Here is a 20,904-nt window from a genome sequence, read left to right on the forward strand (position 1 = left end):
AATTTCCCTGGCTACCATTAAAATAAATTTAAGATGAAACTCAGAAATAAAAAGCCTCCTCCCCCTCCCCAAACATTCACCCTGTAGAGCAAATTATGAAAAACAAGCCATTGACAAAAAGCCGAGCAGATGCTCCCTGCTTGCAGTCCTTCCTCGGCAATGTGAAATAAACCCAACAGATGCCTCTCTTAATTGAGCACATGGATTACATACACACATGCACTCTGTCCTGCTTAAAACAAAACACACACAAAAAATCAAACAGGAAAATAGCCAGAGAACTCTTCTCAAAGCCTAGGCAAGCAGGAATGCTAAGACCAAAAAGGACTCAGCTCTTCCTGCTCAAAACGAGACAGGAAACTCTATGTGTAGACAGAAGGGAGTTGAAATCCATTAAAACCCATGGACCTGATTACGCAGATCCCACAGGGTAAAAGCAGGTACAAGACATGCTTTTGTGTATTCTCTCACACAGGAGAGAAGAGAAAAAAAACTACCATACATCAGCTCACAAGGAAATCTGTGAATATTTACTGTAGGCAGTACTGCACTATGCAGCTACCAGAATAGATCACAGATCCTACACAGGAAAAACAGGAGCGGTGCCTGCTTCCACACAGGAGGAGATGGAAAGCACATGTGGATCTATGCACGTGTGCACATCCCCAAGTCTTTGCCAAAGATATTACAAGCAAATTAGCCGAATACATTCTATGACCTGGATAACTCACATCTTTAGCCAAAAATTTCCTCACCAAGGACTGCTGTGCACTGTCTGCTCACCAGCCTGTCTCTTCAAGTGAGCGCATCTCAGAGCCACAGCATAAACTCCCTGGGAAGAGCTCTGAGCTCCTACAGGGCTGTAAGTGCTCACCTGAATTTCAAACATTCCCCATGACAACCACAGGTGATGCCAGGACCATAAGTGCACCAGTAAACTACATTTAGCTTGCCTTTTCATTAAACAAACTTGTGGCGTCTAAGACTCAGCTGTGCTCTGCGACTAACTTCTGTTAGCATAATTTGCACCAACTATGGCAAGATTACAGATTTGGCTCGAGGACTGCACCTAAACTTGGCTTTCAGTTTTAAAAGACTGCACAGATCAACTCACTTAAAAACAATCTAACAACAACGACTGCAAGAACGGGCTCCTGATCCCGCAAACCTCTTTGATGTTTCCTCTCGTTTGTACTCAACAGAAACTACTTCCTAGCCACACAGAGCCCTTCATTCTAAACACATTCAAAGCTGGATTGAGTGAAAGGGGTGCCACTCAGTGCAGCACTTGGCTTGCATTGCTCCAGTTTCGGGATACAGCCCTTCATCACCTACCTCTTGAACGTTTGCTTATTAGGGGAAACAGATGCTGGGATATACCCGTAACTATAGCACCCACTGGTGCTGAGACAACATGCAGCAGCACGGCATTTATTCAGACACATCACAGGGCATGGAATTCAGTTAGGTAAGTGTAGAAAAGGGATGCTCATAAAAATTATCCCTGATACAAAACATGCCTTAAATGGGATAAAATGCAAAATGTCTGGACAACACAATACTTGGCCAGCAGCAGCACTCAGCCTTCAAGGAGCTGCTGAGAGAGATTTAGTTAGTTATTGTGCAGTTGCAACCATCTGACAGACGAAATCATCTCTGTAAAAAACACATTTCATATACTTGATTACTCCTCAGTCATTTTTTATTAGCCCATGCTAAAATGAGAAAGGCATAGCAAGCCACTAACAACACCTGTGCTACAGTGGCTTAAGCAAAAGTTATGTATCTGTATTTGCCTGTCATTCTTCTTCCCTATCTCACATACCTGATCATAAATACATATTGATTTTACATAGTAGATAAGACACTCCCAGCATATTAGAGCAGGCAAGAGAGTGAGAGTCACAATCCACACTCCAGTTGTGGAGATGTGACATAACTCAGTGGCCCTCTGCCATGCTTCACTATTTTCATAACTTCAATTTTACAGCCTATCTGGAGAGTCAACATCATGATTTCCCCCCTCTCTACTCTCTCTCTGTGTCTCTGTTTCAGTTTTGCTAAGTCAGTTCCCAGAGCTTGCAGGTAGCGTGACCTGATAGTCTCGTAGCTGGTGACGCTCAAAGAAGTGAGATTTCTTCCTGATCACTCTCCTGCCTGCTCTAATCCTGCCCATTCTGCTCTCATACCTTGCCTGGACAACACCGTGACTCAACACCATAAAGCGACCCTTTCTCTTTCTCCCCCTTCTGCTGTTCTTACCACCACTGTTGCCCTCACTCCTTTTCCCACATGCAGCTGTGAGGTCCATCACGCTGCAGTGTTAGCACAGGACTCTTGTCCGATTTACTGCAGAGAGAGCAATAACTCCAGGTGCTAGATCAATAGTTCCATGCACAGTGTTCAACTCAGGGGACCAGCATATCCTTTCTCCCCTTCCCTTTTACAGCTTGACAGCAACTATCACCCCTCCCTCTATGCATAGCTCAGCCCTCTCCTCCAGTTTGCCATTCAGCTCTTGGGAGATACAAAGGGGAACAGAGAAAAAAAGTCTATGTGCTTACAAGGCTCATCCAGGAATCACTCACACCCAGAAGTCTTCACTGCCTTCCAGCTACCAGCCATGCAATTCCCAGCAGGACTCAGTGGTGACAGGCTTTGTGCGGGCTCTCCAAGCTGCGGGAGTGCACCCCCGGGGCCGGAAGAATTAAAAATAAATTTTAAAAGTGCAGGGAGTGAAGTGGGCTGAAAAAGAATTCCTGCTTCCTGAGTCTTCATCTCATTGTCCTCCTCTCCGACTGGGTCACGCAGGGCTTCTGACTAACATGGCAGCATTGTTTGCAGTGTGAGAGCAGAGAGGTAAGGTAAATAAAGTGGTCCACACCTGGAGATAACATAACCCTGGATGTTATGTGACCTGCATAACACACACCATCCCTGGATGGCTTTCTCTAACTAAACGTGCCAGGCCTAACAGTTCCACACTATCGCATGCTCTTGCTTGCTGTAGCTGTATTGGCTCCACCAGAGCTGAGCCCATTTATCCTGCTCTGCTGTCCCAAGAGCTGTTACCCTCACATATCGCAGCCAAGCAGCTAAACGTCCTCCTTTTGCCTCAGCTAATATCCCACCAGTTCTCAGGCAATATCTATTTTCAACCTTAACTAGGAAGTCTGTTCACGCCAGCTCTGTTGAGCCAACATGCTATGGGGCTGGTTCGCCTTTCCAGCGACAGCTTCCTCCTGCCTACTTGGAAGGGCAGAGAGGGAGAGACAGGAGAAGATGCCTGAGTCTCTCTGCCTGGGTCTCCTTCTGCTGGAAACAACAGACAAATCTCCTGGTTGCTTGCCTGTGTGGAGAAGAGGGGTTCTGAAAGAGCAGAGCTCAGAAAGAGCAGAGCCATGGTCTTTGGGGCAAAAAGCAACAGGAGCGCCTTCTCCCTGCTGACACAGACCACATGAGCATCCGCTCTTCTTGGCTGCTTTGGGCAGAAGTGGAAAAAGCCCAGCAAAGGCCTTGTAAGCGCTTAGCTAGGGCCCATCACCCTTGATTTGTAGATGAAGATTCGCCAGTTCAGCTGACAAACCTTCCCCAAACAGCTGTCTCTTCCATATACCATATATTATGCAGTTAGTGATGGAGCTGCCTCTAACACTGGTACATAACTACCCATAGGAGGGCTAAATCCTACTCAATTTCCTCTCTGAGCATCCTGTATTTCCTTCTACCAGCCGAGGGAGGGACGGTGCTCAGGCTCCCATCTATCCCTGCCTGCTAAGCCATCCTGCAGGCTGCTCTGCTCGGACAAACCATGCTCTGGATGAGGCCCAGATCGTTCCCAAGAAGAGTCCCAACATGCAGAACAGCACCTTGTTCGCAGTCATGTTTCACAAATACACAGATAAATGAGGAAAACGTGCAGCTTGAGGAGAGGCTGTTTGGGGGTGGCGTCTTTTATCTGTGCTTTATGATTTATTTGTGGAGCTGTTGCTGGCTTTACTAAGGTTTTACTGATTACATTTTTAACTAACTGCCTAGAAGGTCACAGAGACACCATGTTTGTTTTCATAAATTGCATTAAAATTAAACTAAATCGTATTTAACATCCAAACAGATTTGTTGAGAGTTAGGTTTATAGCTAGAGCAGCCATCACCAGTCAGAACAGGACCTGACCGTTCCTCACACTGCGCAAAAGCGCTGATGATCCCTGTACTTGGACATGCAGCTCCCACAATGTGGGATTATGTGAGCAGGGTTGCTGCAGTCAAATTTCTGGTGCAGATGTGAATCACTGTGCATTTGAAATTTATTTTCTATTAACACTGTTTAACATTTGCCTTACGTTTTCTGCTTTGGCAAGAAGTGCCAAAGCATTGCCAAGGCATTTTTGTTCCCGCTCATAAACTCATTTCTTCTCTGGAAGACTGTCAGCAAAGAAACGCAAGAGAATACAAACAAAATGTATTATTAAAAACAAAAACAAAAAAAAAACAGAACAAAAGTGTGATAATTACGACAGAAATGACCCAGCTCTAATCACTCCTTTCAGTTCAGCCCACCAGCTCTCAGTGTTAGCTTTGCTTCTTCATTAGTAACTCCTCCTACTTGCATGTCTCCTTATTCCACAGAGGCTCAGACCTGCTCTCTTCATGAAGATGCTTACACTGATTTTCACTCTGTTAATGGTATTTAAGTTTGTCGTAAGTTGTTTAGGAGGAGTTTTTTGTAATTCTCCAAAACACTGGATACAATTGTAATACAGGGGGAAAACTCCCAGAGATAGAGTTTACTTACATCCCGGGAACAGGTAGAAATGCCCATATATTTGTAATTATGAAAAGCTCCTTTTTCACTGAGGCAGTCAGCATGGTTAAGACGACCTTTTATCAGACGCACGGTGGGGAAGAATTTCTTAGCGGTTCTGGCAATTGTTCCACAACCTGCTCTCAGTTACTGTCAGCAAATGCAGAATCCTGTGGAGCAGGGTTCATCATACCTCACTTCAGGCAACCAAACGCGAGGCGCCTAGTTTGAGCCAACCATGCAGAGTTCATCTGTGGTTCCTGGAGGAAGACAGACACTTCCAGCATCACCACCCCTTCCCCCCCCCCCCCCCAAGAGGTAGCTGAAACCACTGGGAATGAACTGCTTTCTGGAGACTGACTCCTGAGAGGGCCCATACCATTAACTATAACCTGACAAATAACTTCAAGACGGTCCAGACTGCGTGCGATGCATCCTTGCGCATGGATTTGCATGGGAACTTTGGTAAACGAGCACATAATTTTCCTCTGCACCGAGCAGGAACTGGGCACTTCGCCCATGGGTGTTTTTGACTATATGTTCCACTTTCCTCAAATGTAAGATGGAGTTAATAATATCCCTGTGACTCAGAAGGATGTGGTGCGCGTTCATTCATCTTTCAGACTCTTTGGGAAAAGATGCGACAGAAGCGCAAATAATTATTTACTGTTCTCATCTCCTTGTTTAAATAACAGCTCAATGTAAACAGTATCTGGGAAAATAAAGCAGCTGTATTCAAATGCACGGAGACAGAAACTGTTCCCTCCTCCTTTCCTCACCGTGGAAGAAAATTTTTCCTTGAGTTTCAGCCCAAAAGCCAGGCCACCGCATTGTCTTACAATCATTGCTTCCTGTTTGTGACCTCCTGACATCATTTCCTGCTTCCTGCCTGATTATAACCCTGCCAACTGCTTTTTCCTCAAACGTTGACCAACTTCCCACCGCCCCCGCCCCCACCTTGTCTTGTCAAACAAACCCACCGCCACAAAGAGGGGCGCAGCCGGCGGCACCGCCGCTCCCGGCCAAGCGGGGGCCGAGCCGCGGTCTCCCCGCGGCCGGCGGCAGGGGGCGCCGCCGCCCCGGCCCGGCCCCTGGGCGCTCGTCCCTCGTCCCCGCCGGCAAGGGAGGCGTTTGGGTTGGGGGGGGGGGGGGGAAGAAAGCTGCGGAAACCAGGCTGGAAAATCCGCCGGCGGATTGCTGCTGACAGGATTTTCCAGCCGGAGCGCTGAAAGTAAAGGTGAGGGCTGGTTCTCTTCTCTAGGGACCAGAAATGGATTTTGGCACCGTTATTTGCATCAAATATATTTCCCCCGCCCCCCACCTCTAAGAACACCTATGGCTTTGAAATCTGACTTTTTCACTTTTGCCCCGTTCTCCTTATGAAAAAGATTACACCTTTTTTCCATTCACGTTCTGCTCAGGACGAAGGACAGATGCCGAGAGGGAGAAGGCCACCACGGGTACGTAACCGAAACGGAGTCAAGAGGAGGTGAGAGAGAGAGAGAGAAGAAGGGCGACAGGTGACAAAAGCTGGGAAAAGGGCCCGAAAGAGCCAGAAACGCAGCTTCCAGCACCGACTGCAACCGGGGCACGGCTCCCTTCAGTACGCACAGGGCTACAGCCAAGCACGCACCATGGCTCTGGTCTCAGTGCCTACAGGCTGTATCCGCCTCCGTCAGCTTAGCTACGGCGGGGATGGTGAGGGTCCTTTTGTCCCTGCTATGAAGCACAGTCCTCTCCCTCCAAAGGCACCAGGTGATGCCGGGACTATGAAAGGAACGGTCTGCCCTGGAAGGACACTCAATTTTTCCAGGTTCTGCAGGTTGGCACGTGCCCTTACCCTGCCCATTTTGGCTTTCAGTCCAATTCGGATGGAGCTAATCTTACAGGGCCTTTAAAGTGAGAGAGAAAGAAATCACTGTGTGGATAACTCCCAGTATTTTATTATGAGGAAGCAACACTCCCTGAAATGTATCTGAATCAGCTGGGCATAGGTAATAATCTAAGGGATTCATAGGGCTCATCCCGTCTGACATCTTATAGGTCATGGGGCTTTCCGTTTACTCAGCAACCTTGTACTGAGCTGGCTAAAGCAAATATTACAGGAGAGCACATTAAGGCAGCAAAGCACAGGATTAATGCTGTCCTCAGTAGCTAGTCTTAGTAGCTTATCACCCCACAGTGCAAATGTTTTGATTTTCTTAGCCTTAGCTGAATTTGTCTTATTTCAGCATCCAGCTACTTCTCCCTGGTTGTGGCTTTCTCCCCTCTGTTTAGGACCTTTAAGCATACGGTATTTTCTCCCTGTACCTGTAATTGAGTCATTTGTAATTCAGTCTTTGGTTCAAGTTCTGTATCAGTATCTGAACCAGATGAGCCATTTCATTCTCTCCATGAGCATCACAGTTTCTAACTCTGAAGTCATTTCTGTGGTCCTTCTCTCCACCCTCTCCAGGTTTTTCAGCATCCTCTTTTGCATCTAGACCTCAGGAACCCACAGAGTATTCTTATATCTGGCTTGCCAATGCCACAGAGGTAAAAACACCTTCCTCCTCCTCCTTCTCCTCACTACACCCTTGTTTACGCACCCGAGGACTTCATGGACCCCAGAAGAGGTCCCTTTCCCAAGCCCCTGGAAGACTGTTGTAATCTTGCCAGTCACCTGATGACATATCCAAAGTCCTGGCAGGACTTTGAGATTCTCAGAGACAGGGAGCAGTCTGCAGGTGGGTGGAAAGCAAACACTGCAGTTCTGATTTTTAAGGCAGTGGGGGACAGGAACACTCAGGAAAATAATCTAAATTTAGCAAGCAACCCAGGAGATTCCTAGGCACTATTATGTAACTCTGGTCTGTGCCTTTACCTGCTGTCATGTGGTCACAGGTCACGCCAGCAGCAATGAACTGCTAGACTAAGTGAATCCTCTTTCTAGTACAGTACCTAGTTTAAAGCCTGACCCAGCCAATACATGTTACTGATTTCTTACCAAGTGTTGGGTCACCACCTCTCAATTATGAAAAAATAAATAAGAAGCTACTGCAGATGAATGCCAGAGGCACATGCCCAGATCATCCTGCACAAATGCTGTTTCCTCAGCAACTGTGAAACAACCAGCTCTGGAGGCCAGCAGCCAGCCCCATGGCTGCCATTGTTATGTGTGGGCCAGATCCTGCCACCTTCCTTAGGTTGAGTAGCTCTCCCATAGGAAAGAGGAAGAACAACAGGCCTATCCAGGCTGTTCCACAGTGAGCACTCTGCCACAGAGGAGGCATCTGGAGCACTAGAAGGCCTGTGTCCTATGTTTTCAAAGTGCTCTGAGTCACTTGGGAGGAAAATGCTATCTAAAGTCCCTTCAGTAGGACAGATTTTGTGTCCTACCCAATGACTTGTTTCACAGGCCAGTTTGGACATTCCATCAATGCTATTGCATTTTCATTTCTTGTGGTGTGCAGCGATTTCTTTTTAAGGCCCTTTGGCATAGGTGCCTTTTAAGTAGAAGATGATGTAGTATTTACTGCCAATAAATATCAGCCTTAAGGTTCCTGTTTATAAAAATGCATTAATAAAGAAGGCAGACTGCATACTGCTAGCCAGAGATGGTGTTTCACCACAGTGAAGGGTGAGCCACACATGAAACAGAGCATGAATCAGGAGAGGATTTGGCCAGGGAACATCAGAGAGGTGCTGAAACGGTGTGGTTTGGAAAAGAACGTTACGGGTTGGCAATGGAAGTGGGAGGCTTCGAGACACTGTGCTTCTGCTCCTGCAACTTCACGTCTGCATTTGCTGGCTCAGTGCAAACATATCTGTAACTGTTCCTTGCATATTGATCGGCAGAAAGGGCACATAGGCCACCAGTGAGCTTGGTGCTGTCAAAGCTTTAGGTTCTACAAGGCCATATGGATCTCACATCAGAGACCTCCTAACGGTTCTGTGGCCGGAGCTTGATCAAATTTATGCTTAGCAGAGTGCTAATTTGATGGTGAGCTGGCACTTCATTTCCTCACATCTTACCTACAGCAGGCAAAAAAAAAAAGTGCTTCTGGTCCTTCACGTTTTGCAGGCCTTGTCTGTTTATACTGTAAACTATTCGAGGAAGGAAATGCCTCTTGCTATGGCTTTGACAATATTCGAGTGCTTCTGAGACACAGCACGGGAAAGACCCTGAGCATTCTGAACTGCAGAAAGAAGAGACCAAAGTGGCAATAACTCATCTACAGCAAAAAATGAAAGCTTATTTTCCTAGCTGACCCTACATGAACATGACGTGCATGCTTTTAACCAGCCATTTTGTTAATAAAACATCTGTAAATAAGACTGTACTACTGTTAGTGGCCTCACTGCAGTATAAATCCTCATGGCTATTCCGTTTGAGTCTGTTGCTGTCAGAAGTCTCAGCAGGGAATAGCAGCAGGGCATTATCTGTGCATCAACTTTACTGCAGACTGTCCCAGCACAAGTAACTCCGTAGCATGTTGCCAGGAACAGGCGGGAGAGGAACAGATCATACCATGCGATTCCAAACTGGCAGCACGTGGGAGTGGGTGAGAGCTCTGGTGTTGAAGGAGCTCTTCATCATACACCAGCCATCACACTGATATTTTATCTTTGGAAAGCCACGTATGTTTATCTGTGCTGGAGGGCAGGGAGAGGGGTGGGAAAGGGGAGGAAGTATTGCACCACTTCTGTAAACCTCCCACACATGCACACAGAGTCCTGCAGTCCCTTAGGAGCTGGAAAAACACTGACCAACAGCGTAGAACCAGTAGAAGTCAGTAGAGTAGTCACAGCCTGAGACTAGAGCTCTGAGGCTGCGAAGGCTCAGGTAGGTGGCAGAATATGTCATAAGGGGCACCATAACTGAGTAGGTAACTTGTAACTGAAAACACAGCAGTGCTGGTAACGTGCAGTCTGATTGATGGGGAATAGAGTCATGCTGCCACAGGGCAGGAAGTAAGTTTTGTGGCCGCAGGGGTAGCTTTCTGATACTGGGAGTACAGATGCAGTATTGTATTATCATAGGTAGAAGATCTCTGGCCAAAGTACTGCTTTACAAAGTTAGAAGGTTTTGCACAGCTCTGGGACTACAGAGGCAAGGTCACAAGGAACGCTGCGTCTGTATTGCCACAGGGAACGCACTGAGACGTTGCAAAGTGCTGTCTACACAGGCAGTTGCCAGGTCTGCTGGTCTGCTGCATGGGAAGAGGGTGTGCAGCACCTAGGACCCATGGTATGGTATAGGCAAGGTGCAAGTATAGACCCCTGCAACCAAGGGGAGGCAACTTGGACATTTTCAGTGGGACCTATAGCTAACACTCCTCCAAATCTGTAAAAGATGGAACAAACTCTACTCTTTCAAAAAACCCACAGAGACAACCTCTGCCCAGATCCCATCAGGTATTGGGGAATTTATAGCCCTAGGCCTTCAGTGACTTAGTGCTTTGTGGCTGCATGACCTAGCCATCCAGGTAACAGATTTTCATTCAGAGACTTGCTGCAGGGCTAGGAAGGGCGTCTTCTTGACAGTCACTGCTCATGTTTGTTTCAAACTGCGACTCCACTCGAGAAGCATTACTGCGAAACTCCAGGCACAGAGAGAAAGCAAAGAGCATCAGATTCCCACCCCAGGACCCTACTGCACTGGGCTGCCCCAGCCATGAGCGAGATCACTGGACTGCGGTTCTATGACTAGGAAGACTCTTTCAAATACAACAGAAAAGCTAACAAACAACAGAGGAAGCAGTTTGTGTGGGAGATGGCACATTGCAGCTCTCCGCAGTCTGCTGTCACATAGCTGGCTGAAAATAGTTAACTAGAAAGCTCTAGAGCAGTTGCCCTCAAGCCTGAGCATCGATGGGGCAGAGGGCTTTCTGTTTCTCTCAGTTCTCCTTTTGCTTTAGGGAACACCTGCGCACATGGGTCCGCAGCAGCATCAGAGCCATGGGGTTGCTGGTACCTCTGGGAGCTCTCTCAGAAGCAGGGACTAGCTCTAGCTTCCCACATGCCAGTCTGTGCACAGCATTGTCAGAGACTCATTAACATACCAATATTTAATCACTATCACTACAGCACAAAGGTAGAGGAGCCGGGGAGCCCAGGGTTTTCAAAGGCTTACAGAAAAGACGACACATGTTTCAGTGGCCTGCAGTTTGGAAGCCTGACTCTCGAGGTAGCCCAGAGGCAGGTGGGGAGAGCAGGCCACCTGAAAACCATGCACTTCTCTCTGGTTAAGGATGTCAACCATGTCCCTTCAGGGACTGGCAAGAGTCCTCCTGCAGCACTGATATTTTTGGGTAGGGCTGGTTTGCTTTTGAATCTCTTTCTCTCAGGCTCACACACGCTAATTACACTAGCAAAGGGGCACGCAGTGTGGTTTAAGGGATATTTGTAAGCCTAGCGCAAGAGGCATTAGCATGTCACGGCAAGCAGCTGTGCTATGCACGCTTACTTTGAAAAGGATTCCTTACAGTCCACCTCTGCTTTTCGTTCACTCCAGCTCCTGTTTCATTTCTCCAGGCCGTTCTGCCTCCTTTCTGAGGATAACTGACTGCAGCTCTGCAGCCTTTCAGAGTCAGCTTCCAGAGAGGCAGGGGTGTTCCAGGCACAGCTGTGCACCCGCATAGGATATCACAGGAGAAAAACCTCCTTTAGATCCTCAGAGATCAGCATTTGCCCAGAAGAATGGCAGATGCCATCCTTCATCACTTTCTAACCTAGTTATTCATCTCCATGAACGCTACCTCCATTTCAATCCCCCTAAGTCCAGCTGCCCCACTGATGTCCTGTGGTGGTTAATTGCATGGGGCTGTTGTTTCCAGATGAAAGGAAACCGCTCTTCATGCGGGCACTTGGCTGCCTCGAGGCAGCTGAATAGCTCTGGGTCTCTAGGGCTGGATGAATAGGTCACAAATGCCTTTGCATTAACCTGTGCTGTATTTGATACACACATCTTGTGTCTTTCTCTTGTTCTCAGCTGTCTTATGATATAAAAGCATTGCTGAACAGTTCCAGCTTGTATTTACCTACAACCTACCTCCACAGCACACTGTGGAGTACAAAGAAAACTTGTGCTATTAGTACAAAGAGCAACGGGTTAAGAGAGCTGAAGCTCGTTTTTGGTCTGTCAGCCAGCTTTCATATGAAAGCATCTCATATGAGGAGAGGCTGAGAGAGCTGGGACTGTTTAGCCTGGAGAAGAAAAGGCTCAGTGGGTATCTTATCAAGGTTTATAAATATCTGATGGGAGGGCGTAAAGAAGACAGGATCAGGCTCTTCTCAGTGATGCCCAGTGACAGGACAAGAGGCAACGGGCACAGATTGAAACACCGGAAATCCCATCTGAACATAAGAAAATACTTCTTCACTGTAAGAGTGGTTGAACACTGGAACAGGTTACCCAGAGAGCTGTGGAGTCTCCATCCCCAAAGATGCTCAAAACCCAACTGGACACAGCCCTGAGCAACCTGCTGTAGCTGACCCTGCTTGAGCAGGGAGGGCGGACCAGACAATCTCCAGAGATCCCTTCCAACCTCAACTATTCCATGATTCAAACTGGCATAATTGCACTAACTCTAACAGAGATACATGGGTGTAAATCAGAATCACAGGAATTCAGACTGAGGCATCTAGTCCCTCTCTCTTCTCCAGCTCCTGCTGATCAGGCTATACAGCTATTCTGTGCGAAATTCACCCTCTTTCTCCATCCCTCAGATTCTCCATCAGGTGTTGTTACCTACTACAGATTGCACCAGGTTTTTGTACAGTGCTTTGAGATCCTCTGTTGGTGGAGGCTGCGTTATTGTCAAATGCAAGCACCTCTGTTTTCTGTTCCGCCATCCACCTTGCTGTCACCATCACATTGCAGGACATGCCTGAGTTAATGGTACAGTTACTATACTGATGCAAGCAAAGGCAGCACTGAAAAGCCTCCTTTCGTCTACAAGCAGACTAACAGCTGATTCCTTCACAGCTGTATTACCTCACCACGGTGCTGTGTGACCTGTGGAAATTCCAGTTCCCCCAGTCTGAGCTGAAAAACATTTATGTTTTTATGTCCTATCTTCACTGAAGGAATAGAAGAATCAAGATAAAATAAGGCGGGTCGGTCTTCGTAGTCCACTAGGTTCAAAAGATTTCAGGGTGGGTTCATTCTTTTGGCCCTTAACCCCATCCCATCTCAATGAAAGGATCTGCCATCCTCTGCCTCCTTTTCACGTAATAGACATCTACACAAAGATGACAAGAGCTGTGTCATGGAGGACTGTTCCCATGCATAGTAATTTATAGTTGGCTGGCAGGTGGGAGAAACACATATTTCCCATCCATGACAAACTTCAGAAAAAGATGAAGCTATGCTTTCACTGACATTTTGCCTTGGGGCTGTTCAGCTGATGGGAGAGAACATCTTAGTGCTGTTAAACAATCACGCAACAGTCTCTTGAATAAGCTTGTAAGAAATTCACCTTTCAGCTCATAATTAAGTGTATTATAGCTGTATTTATGATGTACAATTCCATCAGGTCATCATCACTGCCACAGGACTCGTGCTCTCTGAATTGTTATGAATGCCACACAGAAGCACTAAGGTTTCCTGTATGGTTCCTACTAGAATTCTTCAAGCACAAGTCACTGCTCTGTACATAAAGAGCCCTCTACTTCTAATAATCAGCTAAAACAATTCAGCTGCAGTAGGGGAAGTTTGCATGGTAAGGGGAGACACCATCTTAGCTACGATTTACTATAGACAGTGCACTAAATGGTAACAAGGCTGGGCAAGTGAAATGGACGAGATCTGCAGTAGAGATGCTTTTTTCAGATGACTACCTCATTATTCCTTGTTTCCTCTTCATATTCCAGGTCAGCAGCTGATGGTCAAGCTTGAAAAGGACTGTAAAGGATGAACAACACAACCTTATGCTCTTCAGACCACAGAGCAGCTCACTTTTGATCTCTTTAAAACCTACACACTTGTGCTCTCTTACAGAAAAATTCCTACTAGCTGAGGATGACACTCCCGCCAGACTCTGAATGTCATCATATGGAGATCTGCTCCTACACAGAAGGGTGCAGAAAAGATGATGTGCTAATGAGCTACCTTCTTATCCCTGCTGTCAGTTCAGTGACTCTCCCCTCCTCCTCTTCCCTTTCCCTGAACTGCAAGTGTAATTGCTCTCCAGCAGCACTGTGAAGAGCTCAGTCCATCTGTAACCCTGGAATTCCTCCAGAGGGCAAAGTCTTGGCTTTATGTTTCAAATTATCTTGTCTTTTCTCTAGAGAAGGAAGGAAATACCAACCAGGGCATTGATGCAGCCAGACTGAGCAATTGGAATCAGGCCAGCATCCCTTTTGCCTTCGGACTACCCAGGCTGTCCTCCTGCCAGCACTCAGCAGGCCAATGCAAGCCTGTTGCCACCATATCACTAGTACTGTTATTCTGCTTGGCAGTGACTTGTGTCTCTGAGCCTGCCACCCCCCGTGCCTTTCTTTGCCCACTGTAGTACCTAGTAGCCAGCAAGCAATACAATATCTAATAAATTAAGCATGGGATGTCCCTTCTGTATTTTCCCATGTTCTGTAAGGAACATTGCAATTTCTTCAGCATCTCTCCATTATTAAACACCTTTGGTACCTCTTCTGGGACACATGTATATTAGGTACACTGACATCTTCAAAATAAGAACAGTGTTCTCTCTTGAAAAGTTCACTTGGAGCTTTACTTTCTCAGGGCATATATGCAGCCTGAGGAAATGGGTGTTTTAGTGGTACCTGGTATATAACAGCCATGTTTTTTCCTCCTCCCAACACTGCCAGTGGAAGTGAAGGTCTAAACAGCAGGAGAAGTGGACCTAAGTAGCTAGTGACCTCCTGTTCCCTTTTAACATGGCAGACGGGAAGGCAGGTGTTGGAGATGAGCCTTCAGTCCTCGTGTGCACGCAGCCTGGGCCCAGGCAAATAGGGTACTCTGACCTCACTGACACCATTTCCCACTTTGGCAAACCACTTTCCCTCCACCTCTCTTCGTGGGTGTAAAGTGGGGCTAATACTTACTCATCTGCCTCTGAGAGGGATCGTTAGACTCAATTAGCAAGCCTAAGAAGAGTTCTGCGCATTACTAGAATATACTGATGCTATGGCTGAGCCTGCTCAGGCCAGAAGCAAGCATAGGCTAGAGGAAATAAATACAGCAAGGTCGACGCTATGGTCCCATGGTACTTTTGGCCTGTTGAAGTCATAAAATTATTTCAGGTGTCCTGGTTATCTCAGCACCATCTTTCACATCATCTCTCCACACACTGATTAGAGCTTGCTGAGAGGGGAATGGGTCTGCTGTTCAGGGGGCTCAGAAAGGAATGAGAAGAATGAGAGATCAGCAGAGGAAAGAAACTGATAACAAATAAGAACTCTGCATGGGAATAGGAGCAGCTTGCCTGCTGAGTTTTCTTAGAGGCTCCATAGGTACAACATTTGACAAGTAGCAGTATCTAAGCAGTTGCTTTTATTTCCCTTATACAAAGGCAGCTTCCCAGAAAGAGATTTGTCTATAAAAGTATGACAATAAGCAGTGATGCTCTCTTAAACTGTGATGTTTCCCAGCTCCATCACTTACAGAATCTGCATAGGATATTTCTTGCTTTTTCCATTTAAAGCTTCAGACTGAGAGCTGAATGCTGTTTTCTATCCTACCATTGTTGCTTATTGACTAGCCTGGTTGCCGAATATGAAACGTTTGTTTCCCAATCTGGTGCATTAGGTACTCCGCAAACACCACAGGAAAGTTGGGAAGTTCAGCTTGTAGTTTATCTGGTCCAAATTCTTCTGTGAAGAGGCATACCTAGCCCAAGGGTGGCCCTCCCCTAGGATTTCTCCCACCTTAGGGCTCTTTACAAATGTTCATACTGCTAATACTCAGCAATGTGATGCAACCTTTGCTACACATATCACTAATACTGTGACATCCCACGATGACCTACTCAGGTACTGGGTTCTTTCGCCATGAGCAATATGCAAAACATTATGGTGATGACACATCCATACTATGACACCTTTCTTCCATTACCAGCACAACACCTTGTAATTCCTTTTTTAATTGCCGTCATAATTTTCCTCTACCACACATACATCCAAAGAACCGCCAGAAATAGCTCAACGGGAGCTACAGGAAAGTGGCTGAAGTTTGACAAGGTTTTATTTCTCAGAATTAAAGTTTCACAGAGGTTGCGAAAGAGTCTAGTTTTGAATCTTCTGTGGGGCAGAACTCATCCTGAAAGAACTAGAAGATCTCACACTTGCTGGCGTTTGAAAGAAAACGCATGGCAGAACTGTATTTATGTTCAACATGCACCATGTCACCAAGACTTCAAGAGAGGAAGAGAAGAGATCCACTTTTTGGCTTAGATTTGCTTTCTCACGTGTACTGCTTGACTACAAGTGCTGTATGTAGGCTTTGTCAATCAATGGATCAATGGAGCCCACTTCAGCTACATCCGTCAACACTGTAGGCCATTCCATCACCTTGCTGCAAAATCTATTTAAATCCTCCCTGCCCTTGCACTTAACCTGCCTACCCGCATATCTCTCCACAATTTAGTCATTCATGGCCAAGCCCTTCACATGCGACAGCTCTCCACTCCTCTCATCCACAGAAATCCAAGGGCTAAGTGCACAGCTCCACTGTGCTGCTTTGCATCGTATGGCAATGAAACTTGGAAAGCCAGTTCAATGAGCTAGCTAAGGGGGAGAAGAATGCTTGGAGGTGGACATGCACTCTATAAACTGCTGTGCCAGCAGATGTTAGCTTAACCTGTTGAATAGCAGTTTGGTTGCCCAGCTCACTTAAGCTAAAACGTATACAGACGGCACTGCCAGCAGATCTGAAGGGGCAGTAAGAAAAAGCTGGGACAGATTGAGTGTGGTAAAGTTTCCCACCAGCTTGATCGAGAAGAGGACAGTTATCCATGACCTTACTTCAAGGAGAGTTTATATTACCGGCTCCAATTTCAGCAAAGGAGGTAATGATGTGGGGAAGAGGAGTGGGTGGCCAGCAAGTCAGAGCTGGGGAATTAAATGGTCCTTGGACAACAATCTGGTCACCTCAGCCATCTCCGGGATTGGAGAGAAAAGGCCTAGTGGATTTGGAGAGATTTTTCATATTCTAAGTCTGAAGGTGCCTATTATGCATAGACTCAGACCTGAATTGAAGGAATCACTAAGTGCTTAATCTTAAGGATGTGATTAAGTTCAGCTTCAAGGAATTTATGCATATTACTAAACGGTCTGCACACAGGAACATAACATTATACACACAGATGTCAGTCCATGAACGGGCAGTACCATGAGTGCACGTTCCTGTTTGAAGCAGTGGAATTGAGAATAAAGCTAAAGATTTTGGCCTTAGCCTCCAGGGCCAGCCTTTAGGAATAAGCCTCCACGAACCAACCCCCTAAAGAGCAGGACACTACTGCCTTCTTACCCTGCATCCACATCTGCATTAAGCACCTCTCCCCCAGATGGTGCCCAGGAGCTTCAGCTGACATTGCAAGCTAGCTGCTGGGTCTTGGCAGATTGTCACTAAGTGCTGTAAGATCAGACCTCATGAGATTAAAGAGTGGTTTAAAAAGAGAAAATGATTATCCTAAAGAATCATTAGCCCCTTAGAGGGTTGGAAGGCAACAACCTTCCTATTTGAGCAGCTGCAGATTTTCTAAAAAGGGAGTTCTACTGTAGACAAGACTGAAATACACTGGGAAGCCCCCAGTATACTGCACCACGACATGCATGCGCACCCCTCAGCATTAAGAAAGGGCTGCACACCTCTCAACACTGCAGCAAGCAAATTTATATTCATAAGAGGGTGGAAAGCAAGTGGTTGTACAACCACTTCGTTATAATTGTTTGGGGGCACTGGAGAAAGAGTTAGTTTATTTTCTTAGAGCTAAGATAGAGCCAAGGGACTGCTTTCTATTCAGTACACACAGGTAAGAAGACAGAGAGTTTTCCCTCAGCAGAGCAGTTGTGCGAAGCTGGGTTTCACACACCTTTGAGGGCTTGAAATAAAAGGGTTAGCTGAGAGTTGTGAAACGCTATACCAAGGATACCATCAAGGGAAAGTTTCAGGGCTTTTCCCCCTCAAGTAAAACACGGCAAATATCTATCAAAAAGCTGACCGGGTCAGCTGTTGTCCTGGCACTCGTCTAGTGTTCCCACTTCACAAAAAATCTGCCTATACTGTCTTTAACCTGATGTAACCTCAGGCTATGTGGAACACCAGGATTAGTAAACAGCTGGTGACGATGCCTCTACTTGTGTACAGCATTTCATCATGTATCAACGCTCAGGTTATGACTTTGATATTCCACTGACACACCGGTCATCAGCTTCCAGCATTCGTGCAAGTAAAGTGCCCACAGCTTTAGTTTGCCACTTCAGTGAAAAAATTCCCTGCGACCAATACTGTACAGCTCACTGCCAGACCTCATACCAGCCACTAGCAGGGAGGGTGCCACAGTAAAATCTGGATCCAGATTCACCCAAATTACATTTCCTCTTACCATGTGTTGTTGCTACTGGCTGGGTGTCTCTGGCAGATGAGTGCTAGCCAATAGCAAACATGAGGTGCATGGGTGTAGCTGGAATTTAGGTTGGATGAATTTGAGTAGACTATTTGTAAAAAGCAGGTAAACCAAATCAACCTCACTTCTTCCTCCCTCCTCTCTCCCCCTCCCTGCCGATCCCATTCCTTTTCAGGAGCCCAAATAAGCCCGGATGACTGTAGCCCCGCACCCACATTGCCCTTTACTCCGGTCAAAGCAGACCATGCACTTCCATTCTGCTCTGGTAGCATTGTCACTGTCAGCCTGCACAGACAGACATAACTAGACAGGGTGTTAGGAACTGGGAAGATCCCACAGCATCTCAAGAGCTGCTGAGAGCTGACATTAGAGGGTGAAGAATGGCAAGGAAAACTCTGGCCTTGATATAAACAGATTGAACTATTAAATTCAGCATGACTAGATTAAGCTTGTGCTCTTAGGCCAGTTCCTAGAAGTTCAGCATGTAGCAAGATCTAGATAAGACAAAGTTAGAAACACAGATGAATTAAAATCTGCCATGGAGTGATGTCATGGCAGAGCTGGGAAAGAGAAAGGTCAGTGCCAGGTCAGAATCAAAAGCTGAACTTGAGCAGATGGAGAAAGAAATATGACCTTGTAGGAAATTGTGACAGTGCAGTCGGCCAAAAGAGGAGCAACATCAGGATATTGTCAGTGAGCACAGGAAAAAAGTACAGACTGTGCCACTGCAGAGAGAGGCATGGAAGAGTTACCCAAGCAGAGGTGAGAACAGGCTAGGAGTCAGAATCTTGTGCTGTCAATACTGGACGGTCCTTTTGGCCACAGGAATTAAAACACAGGTAAAGTAGGGCACAGTTCTTGCTGGAGCAGAACTTTATTTGCTGGTACCCATAGGTCACTGACAGCTAAGGAACTTCTAAGTGGAGCTCCAATGTCTTTACTAGGGATCTTCAGCCAGCCAAGAGCTTGGTTACTGCCAGCCTGCATTGTTTTGCGTCAATCCCACAGCTACTGTGTAGCCCAGTGCCTGTCTCCCGAGTCACTATGTCCCCTGCTCAGAAGGGAATTCAGTGTCACATGAGTCACCTTCCTGTTGCCTCCCAATCAGGACCAAGGACTACAGAACTGCACCATCAACACTTCCCACACACAACTTCTGTGACTAGGAAGCACAGCAAGAATATCGTCTCTGCACCCAGCAAAAAATCACTGAGTTACCCTTTATCCCTGAAGGACAGCAGCAGCCTTCCCACTTCACGTTTGCACTGGAAGCAGGGAAGCAGTAACTGAATCAATGGACTGGCTGTTTAGTGCTGCAAGAACCCTACCTGTAGACGTTCAGACACAGCACAGCAACATAGCTAGAATTTCACTGAAAACCCACCCCTGCCTCATTATGCCCAGGAAACGGAGACAAAGGACACTGAAGGAGTCTGACCTCTTCTTGTTTCTCCCTGGAGCGGGAAGGAGAAGATGGCGCCTCCAGTTACAGGCATGTCTGGCGTTTCTGCCCTAGCCTTGGGTCGTCTAATGATCACTGTAACCTCGGCTAACGCAACCACACAGTCCAAGGCAGCCCTTTACGCAAACAATGGCATGAATCATGAGCAGTGCAGGTGAAATAGCCCAGTAGCTCCTGGGCTTTGTACGTGCCTGGAGTCAGCTTCTCTGAATCACACCCCCTAGCATAGTGCCACCACGTGGAATTCACCTCACTCCATTCTAATGCTCTGACTCTGGTGATCGGCCTCTCTCTCTGTGGCCAGTACAATGACAGTTTTGGTCAGGCAGCCCATGCCTAAAGCCTGGCCACTGTTGTTTTTCCAGCCCTACCTTCTGTTACCGCCACAGCCTGCAACTTGACACAATATACCCTAATGAGCCTTCTGTTTCCATCTTAGTACAGGACAGCACAACCATTCTGCTACACGCTCAGATTTTACATAGTGGGCAGAAAGGAAACTTTTTTTTTCCTCCAGAAAGAACACAGTAAAACACACGTATGTCTGTTTTTCTTTTTAAAGCCAAACCCAGACTGCAAAGAGGCTGCAACCAGAGCTGCTGCCAATCTGGTGACAGACCACAAAAATTGCTACCTCTCTTAAAAAGCAAATCTATTTTATTTCCCTAGAAAAATTCTAATCTCATAGGGGCTACAGCTGCTGATGGGAACAGGCACTTTCTGACCTCCCATTCCAGAGGACTTGGGAGCATCATTTATCCTAAACTGAACTGAAAGAGATTTAATTTTCAAATGATTTATCTTTATTATCCTGAAGAGTTGTTAAGTATTTGAGAATCATGACATCCCCATGATGAAGATGATAACATGGAGCTTTCAAGCGCTGCTACAGTGAAATGCCACAAAGGTTATGGCACACACCAGGACCATCCATAATGGGCCACAGCCAATGCACACAACCAGCCAGCCAGCTGTTTTTCCTACTGCGATCTTGCATGTGGTTGAGAGTAGAAGGGCAATGCCCATTACTGGCAATAGACAAAGTTCAACAGCTACTGAGTACTTTTGAG

At 46.6% G+C, this 20,904-nt stretch overlaps 1 long non-coding RNA gene across 2 annotated transcripts in view; it reads right to left on the reverse strand.

Annotated features, from left to right (window-relative positions):
* LOC138067475 (uncharacterized) overlaps positions 1-20,904 on the reverse strand; it is a 44,673-nt gene that overhangs the window by 12,994 nt on the left and 10,775 nt on the right. The gene's annotated exons all lie outside the window — the stretch shown is intronic.

This window comes from Struthio camelus, chromosome 5 (genome assembly GCF_040807025.1).
Source record: "Struthio camelus isolate bStrCam1 chromosome 5, bStrCam1.hap1, whole genome shotgun sequence".
In the NCBI taxonomy this organism is placed as follows: Eukaryota; Metazoa; Chordata; class Aves; order Struthioniformes; family Struthionidae; genus Struthio; species Struthio camelus.